We start from the raw sequence: 22,964 nt of genomic DNA, 5'->3' as shown, positions 1-22,964 counted from the left end.
AGTTCAGTGCTCCATCCTTCATCCGGAGCTGCCCGGACCTGGGAGACCCCGCAGCCATCCTGACCCATTGGCCAGGGCCTCAGTGTGTCCATCCATCCATCTAAGGACGAAAAAGTACCTAAAGTCAACACGCACCTGCTGGGTACCTCAGATTCCTGCCAGCTCAGTGCCCAGGACAATGGGCACAGGGGCGGGGGTGGTCAGCCTCCTCTTCCAAGGCTGATGTCATTGGAACCCGAGACCCGCTTCTTGGTCACTGAGGGCTGGGGTCCTGCCTCAGAGGATGCTGGGAGGAGGGACTGGGAGGACACGCGTCACCCACGGGCACTGATCTGGCACAGGGCAGGTTCACAGGAAAGGGGCTTCTAGAACCACGCAGTGTCCGCTGGGCTCTGCCTCTCTCTGCCTCGGGAACGCTGCCTGCCTGCTTGTGCTCCTGGCCTCCGCCCTCTCCTCTGCTCTGTCTTGCAGTCCGTCGCTCAGTCTCTGCATCCCTGTGGGTCTCTACCTCCTCTGTCTCTAGGTCTTGACTCATCTCTGTCTCTGGATCGCTCCATACTGTTCCCTCTTGGCCCCTTTCTGTGGGCTTCTCTGGGTTTTTACCTGTCTCTCTGGATTTCTCTGTTCTCCCACCTGACAGACTCGTGAGGACGGGCTTTTGTCTCTTTTGTCCATTGTTGAACCCCAAGTGTCTCGGACAGTGGCGGGCACGTAGTAGGTGCTCGGTAAGCACTTGCCAAATGAATGATGTCTTTACACATCTGTCTGTTTCTCTCCCTTCCTGCATATGCCTGCCTCCCCTCTCTGTCCTCTCTCTCCTCCTCATCTGCTGCTCTTGTGTGTCTCTGGACTTCTGCTTCTCTCTCCCCCTTTTTTCCTTTGTCTTTCTCTTTCGCTGTCTCTCTCATTCTCTCTCCTTCTCTCCCTGTTCTGTCAATAGCTGCCGGCCTCTCTTTTACACATGGGGGCACGCGCGCGCGCACACACACACACACACCCCCATCTGCAGCATTCTTCCTGTAAACGTTTCCCAGGTTTATGTGGGTTTAGGAAACCTAACTTCAATACTGCAGCTCCAACCCTCAGAGAGCCGCCAACGTGCACTCCCCCCTCCCCCAAAATACCATTACAAACAGGACCAGGTATTCAGCCCCACAGCAAAACTGGGAGGCGGGCAATTTGCTTCCAGTGGCTTCGCCTGCTCCTGAGTCACCTGTTTCCTTCTGCCCAGTGCCTCTCTTGAACCGCAAGACCCCCAGAGTCAAAAGACCACCCCCTCCAATGATCTGCTGTAGAAAAGGTTCTGAGACCAGCCCCTCACTGCCCTGGTGTGACCCTAGTCACCATCAGACTTCTTCGGGAACCTGTCTAAAAATTTCTTCTCTGGGAGGTAGATGAAGATTTTGCCTCCAGGAGGAGGAGCGTTAGGCCCCTAGAAGCATGAGGAGGCAGTATGTGGAGGTTTGAAGAAAGAAGTTTACACCCCCAGACACCAACCTTGTAGACAGCCCCCGAACTGACAGACAGTGTGATGTGGCAGTGGGAACATGGATATGGAGACCAGCAGAAGACCTGGTTCAATCTCGCCTCTACTCCCTATTTGCCGTGTGGCCTTGGCAAACGATTCGACCTCTCTGAGCCTCTGCTTCCTCATTTGGAAAATGGGGGTCATGCTGTCATCCTTTTGGAGGGAGATTCAGAGCAAGGTGTATAAAACACTTCACACTTCACACACAGTACGTGCTTGGTGAATGTTTGTTTCAGTTTCTCAGCCTGTTGGATACGCCAGGAAGGATGGAGTCGAGATGCAGCACATATCTGAACTACACTAGGTCCGGAGCTGGGGCTGCAGGCCAGTCTTGTGCAGGGATTACTAGCTCTAACTTTGGGGTCAGAGAGGCCGCTGACTGCTGTGTCCTTAACCTTCTGTAAGCCTTGGTTTCCTCTTCTGTAAAAGGAAGGTCATCACACCAACTCTATAGGGTTTTTGGAGGGTTAAATGAGATAATAGCTATAAAGTGCTTGGCCAAGTGTGTGATCGGGTGTGTGATCAGCAAACATTAGATGGTACTAGCTCTCCAAATGTTAGCTCATTGGCTGTCACAGTGATCCTAAAAGTACATGTTCTTTCACCCATCTTCCAGGGGAGGAAGCTGAGCTTGGATGGGAGGGGCAATTACCAGGTCAGCCAGCTAGCAGGAGGCAGGGGTAGGACTGAACTCCAGCCTCTTTCTTGGCATTGTCAGTGTTTTAACCTCTATCTCCCTTCCAGAGCTCCCCAAAACCCGGAAGCTGAGTCCTAGCTCATAAGTCTTCCCTGAACACGCTCATGGGCTCCCTCTCACTAGGCAATGCGGTGATTGCATGAGGAAGCAATGTGTGGGAGCAAAATCCCTGCCCTGGGAGGCTCGTCCAGGACAGCTCAAGCTCTGAAACTTGACATGGAACCAAAATGGCAGAGGAGCTGGTGGGGGTGGGGAGGACAAGGAGCCATGAACAATGGGACATGTGAAATCCTTTAGCAAAAGGGTGTCTGCTGCTGTGAGTTCCAGGGAAGTGTTATTCACGAGTGTGGTTCATCTTATATACTGGCATGGAAACAAGAATGGTAGGCGTGGCACCCCATTGGCACTCTGAGGCCTCCTAAGGAGGAAGGGAAGAGAGGGAGGCATTTGCTCACAAGAATTATCCTGGAGACAGTGAGGGGATCTCAAGGCAGAAACCCCAGGCGGGCATACCTGGAGCCTGCTTACTCCACGGCTAAGTCCCCCAAATGCCTTGACGTAGGATCCAAACCCCATGGGCAGCCTGGACTGGGAGGAGCTAGCTCGGTCACAGCGTCTGGACCACATATGCTCCATTCTGTCCCCCAAATGGCTCAATTCCAACAGTAGGATGAGACGGCTAACTGAGTCACCTGGGGGGTGAATGGAGGGGTCCTTCTGGAAAGAGGGCAGGAATAGAGATGATCAGCAGAGTCTTGAGCTGATAGGAATGCCTGATAACACTAACCCCCCCCCCATTTTTGTATTTTTCCAACTTGTCAGAGCTGTGAGTCACCCTCTAAGTGAAGGGATTCCCATGCCCAGGTGCTGGCTGGCTGGCATATGCCAAAACACGTGACCCAGTAGCGAAGCACTTGGCTGGCTCTAGCAAGGTGCCGGGGTGGTGGGGTAGGTGGGGCACTGTCACCCGTAGAAAATGAACTGTCTTCAGAGCGACAACCTTCTCTACCAGACATTTATCCTCTGCCACTTTGCAAACATGAATCCAGTTCAAAGAGCTTGCAACAAAGAGATTCTATTCCACGTTATTTAAAGAGAAAAAGAAAAAGCAAGGCCAAGGTAAGAAGAGAAGGGAAATGAGCAGCGCATCTGCTGTGACTGGGCACCAGACGAAGCTATAAGCTCCTTACTGGCCAAGGCAAAAAGGGAAACATGATCACGTATGGAATTCTTGACATAAAGAGGATAGAAACTAATGTTTGTTGAGTACCTGTGTCAGCAAGCCATTGTTGTCCCCATTTTCTGGGAAGGAAAGAGAATCTCAGATGTCGTGCCGGTGCTTCTCTGAGATTCCCTCTCCTGGACCAACACGCTCGTCTCACAGCTCCTGGGAATTTGGGCTGCCGCCAGCTCGCGGTAGTATTCCTCCCTGGGAACTGCCTCTGGCAGCAGGCAACGACTTCATCCAAAGTCACACGCCCTTCAAGAGGAGATTTCTACTCCGGCTCTGAGGGTCTAGAGGTCCCAAAGAGAGAAGGTTTCCATCAGGGGACACAGGGAGAGCTCCAGCAAACTTGAGACCATGGCTGCTGCCTGATTATTTTTTAACTCCTTGAGCCACAAGTCCATCACCAAGGAAAAGAATGCCCAACCTAGCAAAGGTTACGGACAGTGCTCAAAAGGAGAAGTTAGAGCCGTGCGGTGAAGCAATAGGCACAGAGGAGAAGACGTGTCACGCTCAGGTGACCCACTGGAGTGTCCTTTGTGCTATTTGCCCGGTTTTGATGGCACATGGACAAGTCAAGCAGACCCTGGTAACACAGGGCTCAAACCCTTCCTGGTCGAGGGTCTGGCTCTCCACCAGGGAAGCCGTGTAGGTGAGAAGAGACGCTGGCGAAAGGCGAGGGCGCTCTAGACGAGGGGGTGGAAGGGTGGTGGCCAGTGTCAGTTATGGCCTTGAACTTCTGCAGCTGGGACGGTGGTTCATCCCCTAACCCCTCTCTTTCAAGTTTCCCCGGAAACAAAGCCAACCAGAATCCTGGAGAAGTGAATCCCACGTGGGTCAAACTTCATGGCAGCAGATGAATCAGAACAGGGCAAGGGGTGGTCGTCCCCGCAGACGTGCTCTTCGAGGCTAACCCACCCCTTCTAAGCTGCTGGAGATACGGCTGCGCGGGTCCCCACCCAATGTCACGCCCCCTCCCAAAGGTGACTGAGGTGGAGCTGCAGGGCCCGCTACCTTGCCTCAACCTGGGACATCCCTGAAGGGCCATCGACCCAGGCTTCAGTTAAAGCCGCCTTGCTGGTCAGCGTCTGCCTCCCACCAGTCCTGCCTTCCTACCTGCCTATGGGCGTATCTTCTAAGAACACTTCACAATAAACCTTGGGCCGCAACGCTCAAAGTCGGGGGTTCTTTCCAGGGAACCCAATCTTTTTTAAAAAATTGTCTCCACGCCTAGCATGGAGCCCAATGCAGGGCTTGGACTCATGACCCTGAGATCAACACCCGAGCGGAGATCGAGAGCCGGACATTTAACTGAACCACCCAGCACCCCCCCACTAGGGATCCGGATCTTAAGTAGACATGTTGACAGTCTTGTTCAAGGTACCAGCCCAGATAAACACCTTCCCCCCCGTATCATGGAGGCAGATTCTCAAAGGAGGCAAAAGGGTTCTTGCATTGAGTTATAAAATTTTAATTAAGTATTTAACTGAGAGTCAAAAGGTTTTAAATTTGTATACTATGTATAGAGAAATTCCCAGTTTTCCAGGTGCTGTTGCTTCATAACCAACTACCCCAAACCTAGTGGAGTGAACCACAGCTCTTTTATCACGCTCAGCGGTTCCGGGGGCCTTAGACGGGGCACGGTGGGGGTGACTGGTCTCTGTTCTGGAGTGTCTGTGGACTCAGCTAGCAAGACTCCAACAGCTGGAGCTTGGCATCTTCTGGAGGTTTCTTCTCTCACACATCTGGTACCGAGGCTAGGATGACTCAAAACTTGGGTTCGGTAGGATTGTAACTTGGGCATTTCACTCATTGGCATCTGGGTTTCAAAAGGGAGAGTCCTGAGAAAGAGCATTCCCCCAATCCAAGGAAAAGGTACATGCAACTTTATGACCTTGCCTCAAAAGACACAAATTGTCACTTCTGTACTCTCGTGGTCAGAGCTGCACGAGTTCACCCGGATTTCAGGGAAGGGGATGTAGACCATATCTCCACACCTCTTGATGAGAGGAGTAGAATTTGTAAGAATTTGTAACCATTTGTTTTTCGAAACCACACACCTCTGGTAGGGATTTATCGCTGGGAACAAATACGCTTGTCTAACGTCTATGTAAAAGGAAGCTTACCACAACTTTGTTTATAATGCTGAAAAATTGCAAACTATGTAAATGACCAATGACCCATAGGGATTGGTTAAATAATTTGTGGTACAGTGTGTCAATATTATGAAATATTATGTAGCTATTTTTAAAAATGATACAAAACGATGGAAAGATTTTTATAATATATTGTGAGGTGGAAAAAGTTGGCTGCAGACAGTGTATATGGGATGATACATTTTGATTTAAAGAATAGGTTTTTTAGTTACAGAAATTTTCAACAAGCTAATCGAGTTTCTCCTAAGCCGGCACCGAGCTAGGCACTAGGAATAGAGTAAATGAGAACCCACTTCTTGCCGTGAAAGACTTTGCATTTCTGGGGGCAGGGGTGCTGGTGGTGGTGGACAGACACACAGGAGGGATGTTTCTCTTTGGCAACTTTCCAGAGGACATACACTTGAGTGGAGTTTTGAAAAAAATTAGCCAGACAAATGAAGAGGAAAGGTGTTGGCAGTCTTGGAGGCTGACTCCCCCTGCCATCCCTTCCACCAATCATAACCCCATTTCCATTGCTGGCGATTGGTTTAAGAATGGCTATGTGACCAATCCTAGCCAATGTGAGCTGAGGGGAAGTCTGCTGGCTTTCAAGCATCAAATAAAGAGACACTAGGCATGGTTTCTTTTTCTACCTGTGGACATTGTCATGTCTAGGAGTGAAGACTGAATGTACTATCATCTTCTTTTAACCCAGAAAGGATTCAGTCACAGTCAACTGAATCAGATCCCAATGGCAGCAGAGAAAAGAGACAAAAGAGCTTCCACCTCAACATTTTTGAGCTGTTGGTTGCACAGTGCCTGGGGTTCATCTTGCCTCGATGCTAAGTGAGAAAATGCCTTTCCTGATTGTGTAAGCCAGTTTGCATTAGGATGTTCTGTTACTTGCAGCTGAAAGCACGCTATCACAGAAGACCATTCCAGGCACCAGGAGTAGATGAGCAAGAAGGCTTGTAGTTCGGTTTGTCTTCAGGAGAAGCTGAACGGAGAGAAGGAATGCCAAGGACTGAAAACAGAGAGGCCAGTAGGGCCAGGTCATGGCAATATTATGCCAGTGAAGGTTCCAAGACTTCGTCCTGAGGGCAATGGAGAGCTGGCCAAGAGTTTTATCATCTTTTTTTATTTCTTATTTTAAGTAAACTCTACACCACACTTGGGGCTCAAACTCACAACCCCAAGATCAAGAGTTGTTTGCTCCCGCAACTGAACCAGCCAGGTACCCCTGGCCGAGAGACTTAAACAGTGAAGTGATTTGTTCAAATCCATGTTAGGAAAATCACTCCAGTAGCTAAGAACAATTTACAGGAGAGAGAGAGAGAGAGACGGACAGACAGACCGAAAGTGAGAGAGAGCAAGAGTTCGGGCACGAGCGTGAGCGCAAGGAGATCAGTTGGAATACTGATGGGCAAGGGCAGTGAGGTGGAGAGCAGGAGGAAGTCAAAGAGGTGGGAAAGAAGCAGAGTTGCCAGGCTGGGAGAGCAACTGACTGTGGTGGAGAAGAGGGAGATGAGGTTCCTTCCCAGGGTTCAGGCGTGGGCATCTGGGGGAACAGAGGTGCCATGCCCTGAGAAAGGCAATGCAAGAAGGGTTGTGTGGGAAACAAAGCTTGGTTTAGATGTGGCCTGAACATGGTACCCCAAGATGCTAGCAGTATAGGGAAGGCTGCTGGGAGGTATCTGTTGCCTTTCTTCTGATAGCCACCATGACTGGCTTTGGGGAACCATCCCCCAAACACTGGAGGGAGCCTCTGGGACTGGGGGGCGGTGGTGTCTGCCATCGGTTTGGTGGACCGTGATCCAAACCTGGACAATTAAATGGTCTCCTAAGAATCCGAGCCTTGACTTGTCTCACAATATAATCATTCATCCCCAAGATGAGGTTTTGTCTTAGTCTGGTCTCCCTTGAATTTAGTGCCTGAGCAAGGGCTTCTGTGCAGAAAGTGTATTTGGGAAGTAATTCCAAGGAGCAGGAGAGAGGACCTGGGAAAAGATAATCCAAGGGTTATTATGTTGGATGCTCCAACCCACTGGAAACTTCTGAGAGTAAAGTATGAGTCTCAGAACAGCCTGCAAGAGGGGGAGCAAGGGGATGTGAAGGGAGAGGCCAGTGTCCATTGGCCCCTGACCCCACTGGGTAAGGGCAGACACCCCCACGGCCCTGGGTTGCCCATGTAGGCATGCCCAGCGGGCTCCCACCGTCCCCTCACATGGCAGCATCAGGAGAAGGTGGGGCGGAAGTGAGAGGCTGCAGCACGTCTCACTGTGAGATGAGGCCCTGTCAGTGCAAACTGGGTCAAAACCTGTGCAGGAAAGACCACAGTGGCAGCCTGGGGGGGGGGTGGTGGCTCTGAGAGGATGTGAAGCAGGGCACAAGAGACGTCTGATATGGGCCTCAAAAAGGAGCTGGGTCCTGCTATCCGGGTTTCCAGCAGTCTTCTTCCCATGTTCACTATGAGGCCCAGTGGTCCAGCTTTTCTTTCGGTTTTACAAGCCACACCATAACCTTCCAGTGAGTTCCTTTGGGGCTCACATTAGCCATAGTCAGTTTCTGTTGCTTATGTGCAGAAAATGCTAATTAATGTAGTGCCCGAGGTCGTGGAGAGCAAAAAAAAACTGTCGCGGGGAAAGTAACACAACATTTTCCTGTAGTATCTCTTCAAAGGTCCCTTGGTAAAGTCAGAGGGCTGAGCCTTGTCTCCCAAGAACGTGGCCTCCAGATGAATCTAAGAAAGCACTTGAACCCCTCCGGGGAGAGCATCCAGACACTCTTGCCTCTATCACTCATGCTCCTGTCTGAGAACAGCAAAGGCAGCCTGTATCTCCTCGAAAGCCCTAGGTGGGTGTGTTCCCAGCCTGAAAGGGGGTCTTCACGGTACAGCCTCTAAGAGTGGGTCTGCTCAGACCAAGGTCTAAGGGGCTTCGTGAGTTTATGGGCACAGGATGGAATTAAACTGCAATTGAAGAATGTGTGTGCGTGTGTGTGTGTGTGTGTGTGTGTGTGTGAGTGTGTACCAGCTTCCTCAGCGGAGATAGCGCCAGGGGTCACCAAGCAGACGTCACTTTTAGGAACCCATGAAGAAAAGGCTGGGAGAGAAGACGTCTTGGCAAATAAAGACGAATTGGTGGAATAGAGACACGTCAAGTGGTGTGTTCATGTTTGTTTGTTTTCCGTTCTAGGAGCATTAAGCTTAGATATTGGGTACCTGTACCCCCAAAGGAGCTCCACGTCTAATGAAGCTGACAGATACCAACGTAAAGTTGAGTAGGAAATCACCAGAGCAAAGACAGAGGAGCTACACAATGGAGTATTTTATCATGGGAAATCCAGAGACTGTCTAGAAGAGGACGTTCTGGGTGGGTCTTGCAGGGTGAGCGGGAGTGTCCGGGCACGTGCCGGGGAATGGGGAACGGCAGACCAAGGATCAGCACGGTACAGTCCCCGAGTGCGAAACAACATGGCGCCTCAGGGGACGGGGTGGGAGGTGATGGTGGGACGTAGCGAGGGGGTTCGTACTTGATCCTCCAGGAAAAGGGGAGCCTCTGAGAATTTCATTCGGGAAATAAGACCGTTGTATGCACATTTTTATGTATTTTAAATAATACATGTGTGTGATATAAAAAGTTCAAGGAGACAGAAAGAGTGGAAAGTGAAAGCCCGTGATGTCTTTCCTGCCCCCTAAGCCTCAGGCACCTTGATGGGTGCCCTGCGCACCCCTCCAAACGCTTTCTATAGGCCTCTAAACACGGCCACGGGTATGTCCTTCTCGCTTCTAACAAATGCGTTTATGTTACGTATACTGTGCCGCGTACCTTGCTTTTTTATCTTCACAATATATCCTCGACCTCTTTTCATGTTACGTAAGGGGACGTCTCATTCTTTTTAACAGCTTCGTAGTATTGCGTCGCATGGGTAAACCAATTACCCTCCGAAATCGTGGTGCCCGTTTCCACAGTCACAAAGCACCGGTGAACGTGGCCGTTAGCGTTCCTCCCTGTCAACATTCTAACAGCCTTTTTCATCTTGACGGTCTGATATCTCATCGACAGTTTTGACAACCTGGTATCTCTTTGTTTTAATTTATGTTAATAAATCTAATTATGAGCGAGGTTCCTCATCTTTTTACTGTGTTTATTAACCATTTGTATTTTTTTCAGCCACCACCTTATTCATATCCTGTATCTGCCTTCATGTCTGTTAGTCATATCAACTTATAAAAATTGTATCGATTTTGGGGCATCTGGGTGGCTCAGGTGGTTGAGTGGCTGACTCTTGATTTATTTATTTATTTTTAAAGATTTTATTTATTTATTTGACAGAGAGAGAGAGACAGCCAGCGAGAGAGGGAACACAAGCAGGGGGAGTGGGAGAGGAAGAAGCAGGCTTCCAGGGACCTGGGATCACACCCTGAGCTGAAGGCAGACGCTTAACAACTGAGCCACCCAGGCGCCCCTGACTCTTGATTTCTACTCAGGTTGTGATCTCGGGGTCCTGGGATCGAGCCCCTCATTGGACTCCACTTGGCGGGAAGTCTGCTTGGAGATTCCCTCTCTTCCTCTCCCTCTGCTCCTCTCCCCCACTCTCTTTCTCTCTCTCTCTCAAATAAATAAACAAAATCTTCTTAAAAAGTGTGTATTTATCTATTTAAAGATATTATTTATTTATTTGAGATAGAGAGAAAGAGCAAAAGAGAAAGCAAGAGCAGGGGGCAGAGGGAGAGGGAGACAGAGAAGCAGACTCCCTGCTGAGCAGGGAGCCTGACTCAGGGCTCAATCCCAGGACCCTGGGATCATGACCTGAGCTGAAGGCAGAGGCTCAACTGAGCCACCCAGGTGCCCCTGAAAAATTATATTTTAATGAAATTTGACATTTGTTTATAAGTTACAATAGTTTATATATATATACAGATAAATTAATGTATGCAAAATATGCAGATATTATGTGTATACATGTGTATTAATATATCTGTATATATAGTATACATTAATTATCTTTTGAGGTTGTTTACAGGATTTTTGCCATATAGAAATCTATGGGTTTTTATGTTCTCAAATTTATCATTCATTTCTTTAATAGCTTCTAGGTTAATGTCACACCTAAGGATCTGTGCCCATTCCTAGGTTATGAAATAATTCATCCATGTTTTCCTCCAGAACTTTTTTTTTTTTAAGATTTTATTCATTTATTTGAGAGAGAGAGACAGCCAGCGAGAGAGGGAACACAAGCAGGGGGAGTGGGGAGAGGAAGAAGCAGGCTCCCAGCGGAGGAGCCTGATGTGGGGCTCGATCCCAGAACACCGGGATCACCACCCAGGCGCCCCCCTCCAGAACTTTTTTTAAAAAAAGATTTAATTTTTAAATTTTTTTATGTAATCCCTACCTCCAACATGGGGCTCGAACTCACCACGGTAAGTTCAAGAATGCCATGCTACACTGACTGAGCCAGCCAGGCGCCCCTCCTCCAGCACTTTATGATTTCATCATTTATGTTAAAATCTTGATTCCCTCTGGAATTTAGTTTAGATATGTACGTCTCTGAGCACACCGTTTGCTAGCAACTTCATAGTCACCATGTTCCCAATTACTTCTTCCAGGCATTCAACCATGATTGAATTTTCTTTACCAAGACAATCTTCCATATCCAACTTCTGAGTGAGGCTTGTACTGAGGACCCATGCCCCAGCTGCAAATAATAAAGACAAAGGAACAGGAAATTTTGAAGCCTGCTGTCCTGCCCCTATCTGAGAACTCTTGCATTCTATGCAGAAGGGTAAGCACAAATATGGACACTCGCTATGTTCTGGAATGGGGGGTGATGGGCAGGTGAGTAAGACTGTGACCAGTGCTGGTGAAAACGTGGTGGCCTGGGCGTGCTCACGGGTGCTGCTGCAACTCTATCTGGATCCAGCCCTTCTGGAGGGCAGGGTGATAACCTATGCCACGTGGATTCACGTGCTTTGACCCAGTAAGTCCACTTCTGGGGGTTAACCTGAACGAATCATCAGAGATGCAAACATTCACGTACTGGGGAGTTCATCACAACAAAATTAATAAGAAAGAAACATTGAAACAGTTGTAATAGCCATAGGTTATGATCAGATAAATTAATAACGCTCCAGTCAAATTACAGAATATTTTATGGCCATTAGCAATGATGTTTTAAAGAAATAGTCAATGTTATGGGAAATGTTTATGATATAATTTTAAGTGAAAAACGTAAGAATATAAGGCACTTACATAGTATGAGACCTTCCCCCCCAACGGATATCGTATGATGCGTGTGTCTGTGTGAGATATATGCAGCAGTTAGGAGCTCTGAATTTGAATGAGACGCTTTTCTTCTCTATAAGTCAGTTTTATCCTCTGTGCAATGGGGCACTGGGGGTACTTACCTCATAGGGTTGCTGTGGAATTAAATAACATTGAACAACGACAACAACAAAAACATGAAAAGTAATTAAAGACCGAAAAAAAAAATGCCAACCATGATGGGGTTGCAGGTGCTTGGATGTTCCTCTTTACAATATTTTGGTACTTTTCAAGTCTTCTAAAATGGTACTATAATTAGGAAATTAGTAAATGTGTTTAGGTAAGTGAGCAAATTGTTTCTATTGTTCTTTAAATAACAAGTTACATGGCTTGAATGAAAATGATTGAATTTTATATGAAAATATAACAAATTTGAAAATCCATTTTAATGGTGAAAAAATGTTTAAAGGGGCGCCTGGGTGGCACAGCAGTTAAGCGTCTGCCTTCAGCTCAGGGCGTGATCCCGGCATTCCAGGATCAAGTCCCACATCGGGCTCCTCCACTAGGAGCCTGCTTCTTCCTCTCCCACTCCCCCTGCTTGTGTTCCCTCTCTTGCTGGCTGTCTCTATCTCTGTCGAATAAATAAATAAAATCTTTAAAAAAAAAAAAAAGAAAAAATGTGTAAAGTATCTGTATACATAAGAAGAAAGTGAATCCGCCGCCTGTCCCACAAGCGCCCAGGGGCTATCTGTGGGTGACTGCCATTATCAACAGTTTGTTATGTTCCTTTTTCCTAATGTGATTTTGGAGACAGAAAAAGATTCCAGCGCCTGGTGACTTAATTTGGCTCTGACAGAAGCCTAACTCAAAGTGGGTTACTTGGGGCTCCTGGGTGGCTCAGTCGGTTAAGCGTCTGCCTCTGGCTCAGGTCAGGATCCCAGGGTCCTGGGATCGAGCCCCACGTTGGGCTCCCTGATCAGCGGGGAGTATGCTTCTCCCTCTGCCTCTCTCCCCAACTTGTGCTCTTGCTCGCTCTCTCTCAAATAAATAAATCTTAAAAAAACAAAACAAAACAAAGTGGCTTACTCAAAACGGGACTTTTTTGGCTCGTGTAGCTGAAAAGCCCAGGGCTAGTGCTGGCGTTGGACCTGGCTGGGTCCAGGGCCTTCAATACTACCCTTACATATGTGTTTCTAACTTCTGGCTCTGCCTTCTTTGGTGCTGGCTTCATTCCCAGACAGGACCGCCCATAGAAACCTCAAAGATAGCCACGGATGGTTCCAGGCTTCTGTTCTACTGCTCAGTAATCCCCAGGAGAAAGCAGCATTTCTGTCCTGGTAACTCGGGGCTAAGAGTCCCAGGTCTTCCTCTCATTGGCCTGTTGTGGATCATGTGACTGCCTAAGGCCCAAGCACGGTGCTCAGGGCCCTAAAAGGCTCAGTTCAGCCAGGGAGCCTGAGGCTGAAGAGCACGAGAGAGTGAGTCCCTGAAAGGCAAAGCAAGCGTTGTCATCAAAGAAGGGGAATGAATGCTGAACAGGCAAAGTAAGATAGGTGGCCACCACCTGGCCTTAGTGCCTCTAGAAGAATAAGCATTTACTGACTGAGTTATGCTCTCCTTTTCAGAGAGCCGCGTAAACAAGGGGGTGCACATGCCAGGAAGGCTTGCGTGTTCCTCAGCCCTCTGCCCAGCTGCTGACACTCACATAGCTTCACGCTGGAGACTTAGTTTCTTAAGTTACTTTTGGGTTTCGATGAATCAAGTAAGCATTTTAGAAAGCACCCCAAATTTGCTGTGTGTCATAAAAGGGGAAGAGGACAGAGGGAGAGTCAGGAAACATTAGCTCTTGGCTCAGAGCAAGAAGGCACCCATTTTTTGAGGGTCAACCCTAAGCCAGGCATTTCCGCAAACGTACAAATGTACTTTTCACACCCACCCAGGAGGGATGAGACATTAGTATCCCCATTTTACAGGTGAGGGAACTGAGGCACAGGGAAGGAAAAACACTTGTCAAAGCCACTCAGAGAAACAGTAGCAAAAAAAAGGGACTCAAGCGCAGGTCCATCTGTCTTCTTTTCCTTCTGCTCTATTTTGCTGGCTCAGGAACTCACAGGGACCCTATCAGGTTTCAAATGGGACCCAAAATTCTATCCCTACTTCCAGCCCTCCCCCGGTATTTCTCCCTGCAGCACGTGGAGCTCCCCAGGAGGCTGGGGGGCTCTGAGCAACGCTAACGGCCGTATCTGCGATCTTGGTCTGATACAATCGCAGCCCCTTCTCTCCCTTTTTCACTTCTGTTTGGCACCTACCCCCTCTGCGACTACATCCCTGCCTCGGTGCCTCAGTTTCCCAGGGAAGAACTGCCATCGCTGCCGCAGTCCGGGTAGAAGAGAACTCACCGTCTTTATTAATCCACTCATTTATCTATTTATTCATTCAACAAACACTCACTAAGCTTGAATTGCTATCAGGCCTGTGATGAGAGCTCAATGAGACGGCTCCTGCCCTCAGGGGAATTTGTAGTGTAGTGGGGGTGGGGGAGGCCAATCGCAGCATGTTCGCATGTTGTTATCAGTGCCGTGAGATCTGTAGGGCGCTAGACTGGCACCTAACTCAACCCAGGCAGGCTGAGATGGGCTGGGAGCCAGGGAAAGCTTCCTGGAAGAGGTAACACTTGAGAATGCCTTTACTTTTTTTTTTTTTTAAGATTTTATTTATTTATTTGACAGAAAGAGAGACAGCCAGCGAGAGAGGGAACACAGGCAGAGGAGTGGGAGAGGAAGAAGCAGGCTCCCAGCGGAGGAGCCTGACGTGGGGCTCGATCCCAGAACTCCGGGATCACGCCCTGAGCCGAAGGCAGATGCTTAACGACTGAGCCACCCAGAAGCCCTGAGGATGCCTTTACTTTTTTAAAAAAAAGATTTATCTAGAGTGAGTGGGTGGCTCAGTTGGTTAAGCATCTGCCTCTGGCTCAAGTCATAATCCCAGAGTCCTGGGATCGAGTCCTGCATCGGGCTCCTTGCTCAGCCGGGAGTCTGCTTCTTGCTCTCCCTCTGCCTCTCCCACCTGCTCATGCTCTCTCTCTCAAACAAATAAATAAAATCTTAAAAATAAATAAATGAAAAGATTTATCTATTCATTTGAGAGCATGAGAGAGAGAGAGCTCATGCAAACATGAACGGTGGGGGGGAGGGGCAGAGGGAGAGAATCCCAAGTGGACCCCCCCCCCCAGTGTGGAGTCAGCAGTGGGGCTCCATCCCACAACCCGGAGATCAGGACCGGAGCCAAAATCCAGAGTCGGACACCCAACCGACTGAGCCACCCAGGTGCCCCAAGGATGCCGGGACAGAATGTGTGTTGAGGACCTTTGTCATATTCATGGCTGTCTATCTTTTTCTGAATAAACTTTTTTTCTTTGTAGTTGGGGTGATTCTCCGTAATGAGTCCCACTGGTCCCACTGTCCCAAGAAGACGGGACACCCAATCCGAGCTGCTCTCGCACGTGGAAGGCAGATGCGTGACGCAGGCTCTGCCCATGCCCTCGTCCAGGACTCTGATCCAGGACCGAGGAGATGGCACCTTGCCGCAGCAGGGGTCAGGGGAGGCTGCTCGGCTGCAGGGCTGAGTCCCTGACACAGACGTGGCTTAGGTGCTTGCGGCGAAGCAGTACCGGCCGCCACTGGCGTTGCGGGGCTCGCACGTGCGGTTTGGCTCTGTAGTGGCGGTGACCGCATGATCTCCAGTGACCGGTTCTGAAGCTCGTCCCTCGGAGCGATGCGTTCCTGAGTCTGCTCCTCTCGTGCTCCTGATGGTTCTCTGAACTGCCTCGAGTGCACCCCATCCCTGCGCTTGCGTGCCTGAGCGCATTCTGTGGCCGGCAACCCAAAGCCCTGCACGAGGCGCAGAGGGGGCGCGATGCTGTGGTGGCCGGTGAGCTGCAGCTGGGCCAGATCCCGGAGGACTGGAGCCGGGTAGGGCTCAGGATGTGGGCAACCGGGAGCTACAGAAGGACACTGAAGAGGGGTGGCAATGCCTGGGCACCGCTCTGTGGAGGCCACGGGAACATGGAGACAGACAGAAATCATGAGGTTGGAGGATAGGATCCTTATTTTCAGATCCATGAGGGAGAGTTTTTAAAGTGTGAAAGAGGGATCATAGGGCGCCTGGGTGGCTCAGTCGGTTAAGCGTCTGCCTTGGGCTCAGGTCATGATCCCAGGGTCCTGGGATCGAGTCACGCATCAGGCTCCCTGCTCAGCGGAGAGTCTGCTTCTCCCTCTCCCACTCCCCCTGCTTGTGTTCCCTCGCTTGCTGTCTCTTTCTCTGTCAAATAAATAAAAATCTTTAAAAAGAAAGAGAGAGAGAGATTATAGAGAAATGGTTAAGAATATGGACTCTGTCCATGCTCTGTGCCTCGGTTTCTTCATCTGTAAAATGGGAAATAAGTGTACCTATCTCATATTTTGAGCATTAAATTAGTTAGGGGTGCCTGGCTGGCTCAGTCAGAGAGGCAGGCAACTCTTGATCTCGGGGTTGAGTTTGAGCCCTCACGTTGGGGGTAGAGGTTACTTAAAAATAAAATCTTTTTTTTAAATTTAGATTTTATTTATTTATTTATTTTAGAGAGGAAGAGCGCAGCCCGAGCAGGGGTGGGGGGGAGGGGAGAGGCAGAGGGACAGGGAGAGAGCCTGCGCGGGGCTCCATCCCCTGACCATGAGATCATGACCTGAGCCAAAACCAAGAGTCGGACACTTAACCTACTGAGCCACCCAGGCACCCCAAAAATAAAATCTTTTTCTTAAAAAGGATTCAATTCATTAATATTATGAAATACTTAGAAGAGTGCCTGGCATTTAGTAAACACTTTGTAAATGTTAGCTATCATTATTGGGAGCGATACTGAAAAGGCTGGGACTTACTATGGGACTTAGAGTGACAGGTTTCTGGTCCTTGTTTTGCCACAGCTGTGTTGTGTGACCTTGAGCAAGATGCTTCCTCCCACCAGGCCTCAGTCTCTGATGCATGAAATGTGAGGACCCGATCTCTGAGGCTCTTTTCTCTGACCTCCCAGCCCTGCTCCTGCCTCTGTTCCCCAGGGGTACTTGGGGCTAACTCCAGCTGGGTCCTTTCATCATTTGACCTCTTGTCTGACACAGTTGACCACTCTCTCCTCGAAATGTGGTCTTCCATGGCCTCCTTGATATCCCAGGGTCCTGGATTTCCTTCATCCTTTCTGGCTGCTCTTTTCTACACCTTCTCGGCTTTCATCTTCTACTTCTTAACTGGAGGCTTCCCTAGGGCTCGTCCTGGGGCTTGCCCCTCTTCAGTCTGCACTCTGTCCCTAGGCCAGGTCCTCTGTCCTCAAGGCTTCTATCACCTCCTCGAAGGTTCTGGTCCTGCATCGCCGCCTCTCTCCTGGACAGCTCCACTGGGTGTATGTAATACATCAAAGCGAATTTATCATCCACTATCAGGCCAGACTTACAGTCCCCTTCCTAGAAGAGGACATCACTATCACTATTACCCACTTAGATGCCCGACCAGAAGCCCCTATTCTCTATAGGCCTCAAATCTCATTTGTTACTAAACCCTGCCCACTCCATCCTCTCAGACTATCTTGTTTACTTGTCACAACCTCTACCCTAGTCCAGGCCCTCCTCTTCTCACCAGAACCTTTGCACCAGCCTTCTCAGGGAGGCCACTGCCTCCAGGCTTGCTTCCTCTGATCCATGCTATACAGGGGCTTAGGGGTATGATTAGTGGAGCTTATTCTAGAAGTTCAAGTTTAGTTTAATATCCTAATATAGATCGATATAATTTATTATACTCACAAAACAAGATAAATATGATCATTTCAATAAATAGAGAAAAAGGACAGTTAATAACATTCAATACCAGTTACAATAAAACTCAGCGAACTAGCGATAGAAGGGAACTTCTTTAATCTGAAAAAGGATTTCCGCAAAATCCTATAGCTAAGATTTATTTAATGGGAAGTATCAAACATTTTCTTCCTGATGTCAGGAACAAAGCAAGAATGTTCTATCACACCATTTTTGTTCATCCATTATACTAGTGGTCCTAGCAAAGACTATAAGGCAAGAAAAAGCAATAAAATGGGGCACCTGGCTGGCTTGGTTGATGGAACATATGATTCTCGATCTCAGGGCTGTGAGTTTGAGCCCCACATTGGGTGTAGCAGTCACTTAAAAATAAAATCTTTGGGAGGCACCTGGGTGGCTCAGTCGTTAAGCATCTGCCTTCGGCTCAGGTCATGATCCCAGCATTCTGGGATCGAGCCCCACGTCGGGCTCCCTGCTCAGCGGGGGACCTGCTTCTCCCTCTCCCACTTCCCCTGCTTGTGTTTTCTCTCTCACTGCCTCGCTCTCTGTCAAATAAATAAATAAAATCTTAAAAAATAAAAAAATAAAATAAAATCTTTGGGACACCTGGGTGGCTCAGTCGGTTAAGCATCTGCCTTCAGCTTGCGTCATGATTCCGGGATCCTGGGATTAAGCCCTGCGTCAGGCTCCTTGCTCAGCAGGGAGACTGCTTCTCCCTCTGCCTGGCGTTCCCTCTGCTTGTGCTCTCACTGTCTCTGACAAATAAATAAATAAAGTCTTAAAAAAATAATCTTTAGGGGCACCTGGGTAGTTCACTGGGTTGAGCTTCTGACTTGTGATTTCAGCTCAGGTCATGATCTCAGGGGGCTCTGCGTTTGGCAGGGAGTCTGCTTCAGATTCTCTCCCTCTGTCCCTCTCCTCACTGGCTTGTCTCTCTCTCTCTCTCTCTCTCTCTCAGTGTAAAATAAATAAATAAATCTTAAAAAAAGTAAAATAAAATCTTAAAAAAACAAAAAATTTTCTAAATAAAGTATTAGAATGAATGCAACAAAGTTCCTAGATATAAGACAATATACAGAAATAATTGTGTATTTTTAAAAGATTTTATTTATTTATTTGAGAGAGGGAGAGAGAGAGTACAAGCCAGGGTGGGGGCAGTCTGGGGGGGAAGGGGCAGAGGGAGAAGCTGACTCCCTGCTGAGCAGGAAGCCCGATGCAGGGCTTGATCCCAGAACTCCAAGATCATGACCTGAGCCAAAGTCAGACACTCAACCAACCGAGCCACCCAGGTACCCCGAAAATAATTATATTTTTATATATTAGCAGCAAACAATTAGAAAATGAAATTTGAGGGGCGCCTGGGTGGCTCCATCAGTTAAGTGTCCAACTCTTGATATCAGCTCAGGTCTTGATCTCAGGGTCATGAGTTCAAGCCCCACATTGGGCTCCATGCTGGGCATGGAGCCTACATTAAAAAAAATGAAATTTGTTGGGGCGCCTGGGTGGCACAGCGGTTAAGCGTCTGCCTTCGGCTCAGGGCGTGATCCCGGAGTTCTGGGATCGAGCCCCACATCAGGCTCCTCTGCTGGGAGCCTGCTTCTTCCTCTCCCACTCCCCCTGCTTGTGTTCCCTCTCTCTCTGGCCGCCTCTATCTCTGTCAAATGAATAAATAATATCTTTAAAAAAAATGAAATTTGAGGGACACCTGGGGGGCTCAGTTGTTAAGCGTCTGCCTTCGGCTCAGGTCATGATCCCAGGGTCCTGGGATGGAGCCCCGCATCAGGCTCCCTGCTCAGCGGGGAGCCTGCTTCTCCCTCTGCCTGCCACTCCCCCTGCTTGTGTTCTCTCTCTCTCTGTCAAATAAATAAACAAATAAAAATCTTTCTAAAAAAAATTAAGAACTTCTGTTCAGCAAGAGATACCACTAAGAGGGGCACCTGGCTGGCTCAGTTGGTAGAGTGCGAGAATCTTGATCTCAGGGCCATGAGATCCCATGTTGGGGGTAGGGATTACTAAAAAATAAATAAATAAAAACTTAAAAAAGGATACCACTGTGAAAGTGCAAAGGTATGCCACAGACTGGGAGAAGATATTTGCAATACATATATCTAACAAGGGACTTATACCTAGAATATTTAAAGACCCCATGCATCAAGAAAACAAACCAGGGGCGCCTGGGTGGCTCCGTCGGTTAAGTGTCTGACTCTTGGTTTCTGCTCAGGTCATGATGTCAGGGTTGTGAGATCAAGCCCCACCTCAGGCTCCACGCTCAGCACAGAGTCTGCTTTACATTCTCCCCCTGCTCCTCCCCTTGCCTTCTCTCTCTTAAACAAACAAACAAATAAATAAATAAATAAATAATCTTAAAAACAAACAAACAAACAAACCAGGTAACCCATTTTTTAAAAAATTAAGGAAGAGGTGTGCCTGGGTGGCTCAGTCAGTTAAACATCCGACTCTTTGATTTCAGCTCAGGTCTTGATCTCAGAATTGCAAGTTTAAGCCCTGTGTTGGGCTCCATGCTGGGTGCGGAACTACCTAAAAAAGAAAAAACAAAAACTGAAGAAAAGACTTACACAGACACTTCACAAATTACCAATAAGCATAGGAAAGGTGCTCCACACCATTAGTTATCAATGAAATGCACATTTATTTTTTTAAAGATTTTTAGAAGTGTATTATCTTGGGGCACCTGGGTGGCTCGGTAGGTTAAGCATCTGCCTTTGGCTCAGGTCATGATCCCAGGGTTCTGGGATCGAACCCCGTGCCTGGCTCCCTGCTCAGTGGGGAGTCTGCTTCTCTTTCTCCCTCTGTCCCTCCTCCTGCTCATGCTTGCTCTCTCTCTTGCTCACTCTCTCTCTCTCTCAAATAAATAAATTAAATCTTTTAAAAATTTTATTTTCAGGGTGCCTGGGTGGCTCAGTCAGTTGAGCGTCTGCCTTTGGCTCAGGTCATGATCCCAAGACCTTGGGATCGAGCCCCGTGTGGGGCTCCTTGTTCAGCAGGGGAGCCTGCTTCTCCCTCTCCCTCTGCCTCTCCCCCTGCTTGTGCTCTGTCTCTCCCTCAAATGAATAAATAAAATCTTTTAAAAAAATTTATTTTCTTTAGTAATCTCTACACTCAATGTGGGGCTTGAACTCACGACCCTGAGACACTGACCCAGCCAGCCAGGCGCCCCAGAGAAATGCAAATTTAAACTCCAATGAGATGCTATCATACACACTTACCAGAGTGGCTAATATGAAATGGACCAATATTTTCAGTTGTTTGCAAGGGTGTGGAGCAACCAGAACTCCCATACTTCGTTAGTAGGAAAATAAATCGGTAACAATACTTTGGAAAACTGGCAGTATTTACTGAGGTTAAACATATATGTCTCAGGAATCCCACTACTTGATACATACCCAACAGAAATGAGGGTGCATATGCTGACCAAAAACAAGGTGCAAGATATCCATAGCAGCGTTGGTTATAGTAGCCAAAAATTGGAAGCAACCCAAATGTCCATTAACAGTAGAATGGATAAATAAAAAATATATGCATTCACACCCACACACACACACACACACACACACACACACACACAGTAGATTATACAGCCGTGGGTAAGAACAGACAATTTCCACGTGCTGCGACACAGATGAACCTTTCAAGCAGAATGTAGGGCGAAAGAAGCCAGGCACAAACAGGTACTTGCTATAGGATTCTATTTATACGGAGCTCAAAAACAAGCAATATATGGTGGTCAAATCAAAATAGTAGCTACTCCTTGGGGGTAAGGCTGGGGGTGGGGGGTGCGTGAAAGAGCCTTCTGGGCACCAGAAATGTTCTGAGTCTTAATCTGAGTGGTGGTTATAATTCATCAAGCAATACATTTAAGATTTCAACAATCTACTGTTCGTAAGCTATACCTCAATTTTTAAAAGCCTTAAAAAGTTTCAACTGTCAATGTCCATCAGTGTATCCCATCGCTCACAGGAGAAAATCCAGATTTCTTTTTCAGAGCCCTGATGCCCACGGTCATCAGCTTGTTGCGTGGCTTCCACCATCCCCCTTCTAGACCATAAGATCCCCCAGGTCAGGACCTGACTGCACAGGACCGGGACTGCAGGGACTGCACTTTCTGTGGCTGTAACCCCAACTCCTAGCACAGTCCCTGGCAAACAGCAGACGCTCAATCAATACATATTTTAAGTAAATTAATGGATGAGTAGTGGCTTTGTCTTGTTCCAATAGTAACACTTCTAAGCTCCCTCTCCAGCCCCCCACCCCCGAGGTTTCTGGAACCTTCCCAGCTCTTTCCAGCCCTGCAGAGTGGCTCACTCTTGCCCAACAGGTGGTATTTCTACACCACCTCCAGCTTTTCTGGAATGTCCTTTCCCCTTTCTTGTCCCACAAACCGCTGCTCCAGACCCTTCTAAACCCATCGACAACTCCCTCCTTCATGCTCTTAAAACTTGAATACAGCACACAAATCACTATGTCTTTATTTCCACGGCTCCACAACTCCTTGACTTTGAGACCTTAGACAAGTCACCTAACGCTCTGGGTTGGTGATTCAGTTAGTACACTCCCACTAAGACCTATTCTTTTCCCTTGGTGTGCCTGAAGCCTGACCTCTGTGGACAATATCACTGAAAAACCTGGCCTTCTGATTCCCTGCGGATTCAATCAATGGGAAGTCCTAGCAGGAGCGAGAGGGCTACCCCATTTTCCACAGCCATGGCTCCCATCAGGTGCCCCCACTTTCACAACCCCAGCTTCGCCAGGTGCTAGTGACCACCTCACTTCTTTTCCCTTCAGACCTATAGGTGGTAACGGCTCCCCACTGTTGCTAACGTTGGGGCACCCCACCACCCCTTGTAGGTTTCCCTCAGCCTTTCCACACTTCTGTAAATAGTCCCTTTATTCAACTCTGCAAGAAACCCTTCAGTTGCCATCTGTTTCCTACTGGGACCCAGTGTTACCTACTCCCTAACCCTCAATTTGTTCCTTTGTAAACAGGGAGGCAACTGTGATGACTGAATGAGGTGGTGTGTACGCGGCGCTTAGTACGATGCTAGCTTCGCAGAAGTCCTCAAAGAACATAAAGTACCTTGATAATCATGATTTTGCTCCAACGCTTGGCTGTGAGTATCCTGCTTCATTTGACGGAGGCTCAGTAAATACCGTTGAGTGAATGAAAATGAATGGGTGAACAGTGACACCGAGCAAGACAAGAGTCTCTATGTTGCTTATAGACTCTTTGTGTTTAGCTGAAGAACTTTGAGGTAGTG

This window comes from Ursus maritimus, unplaced genomic scaffold (genome assembly GCF_017311325.1).
Source record: "Ursus maritimus isolate PB19 unplaced genomic scaffold, ASM1731132v1 scaffold_12, whole genome shotgun sequence".
Taxonomy (NCBI): Eukaryota; Metazoa; Chordata; class Mammalia; order Carnivora; family Ursidae; genus Ursus; species Ursus maritimus.
The sequence above is the reverse complement of the archived record's forward strand: the minus strand, read 5'-3'. Positions refer to the sequence as shown.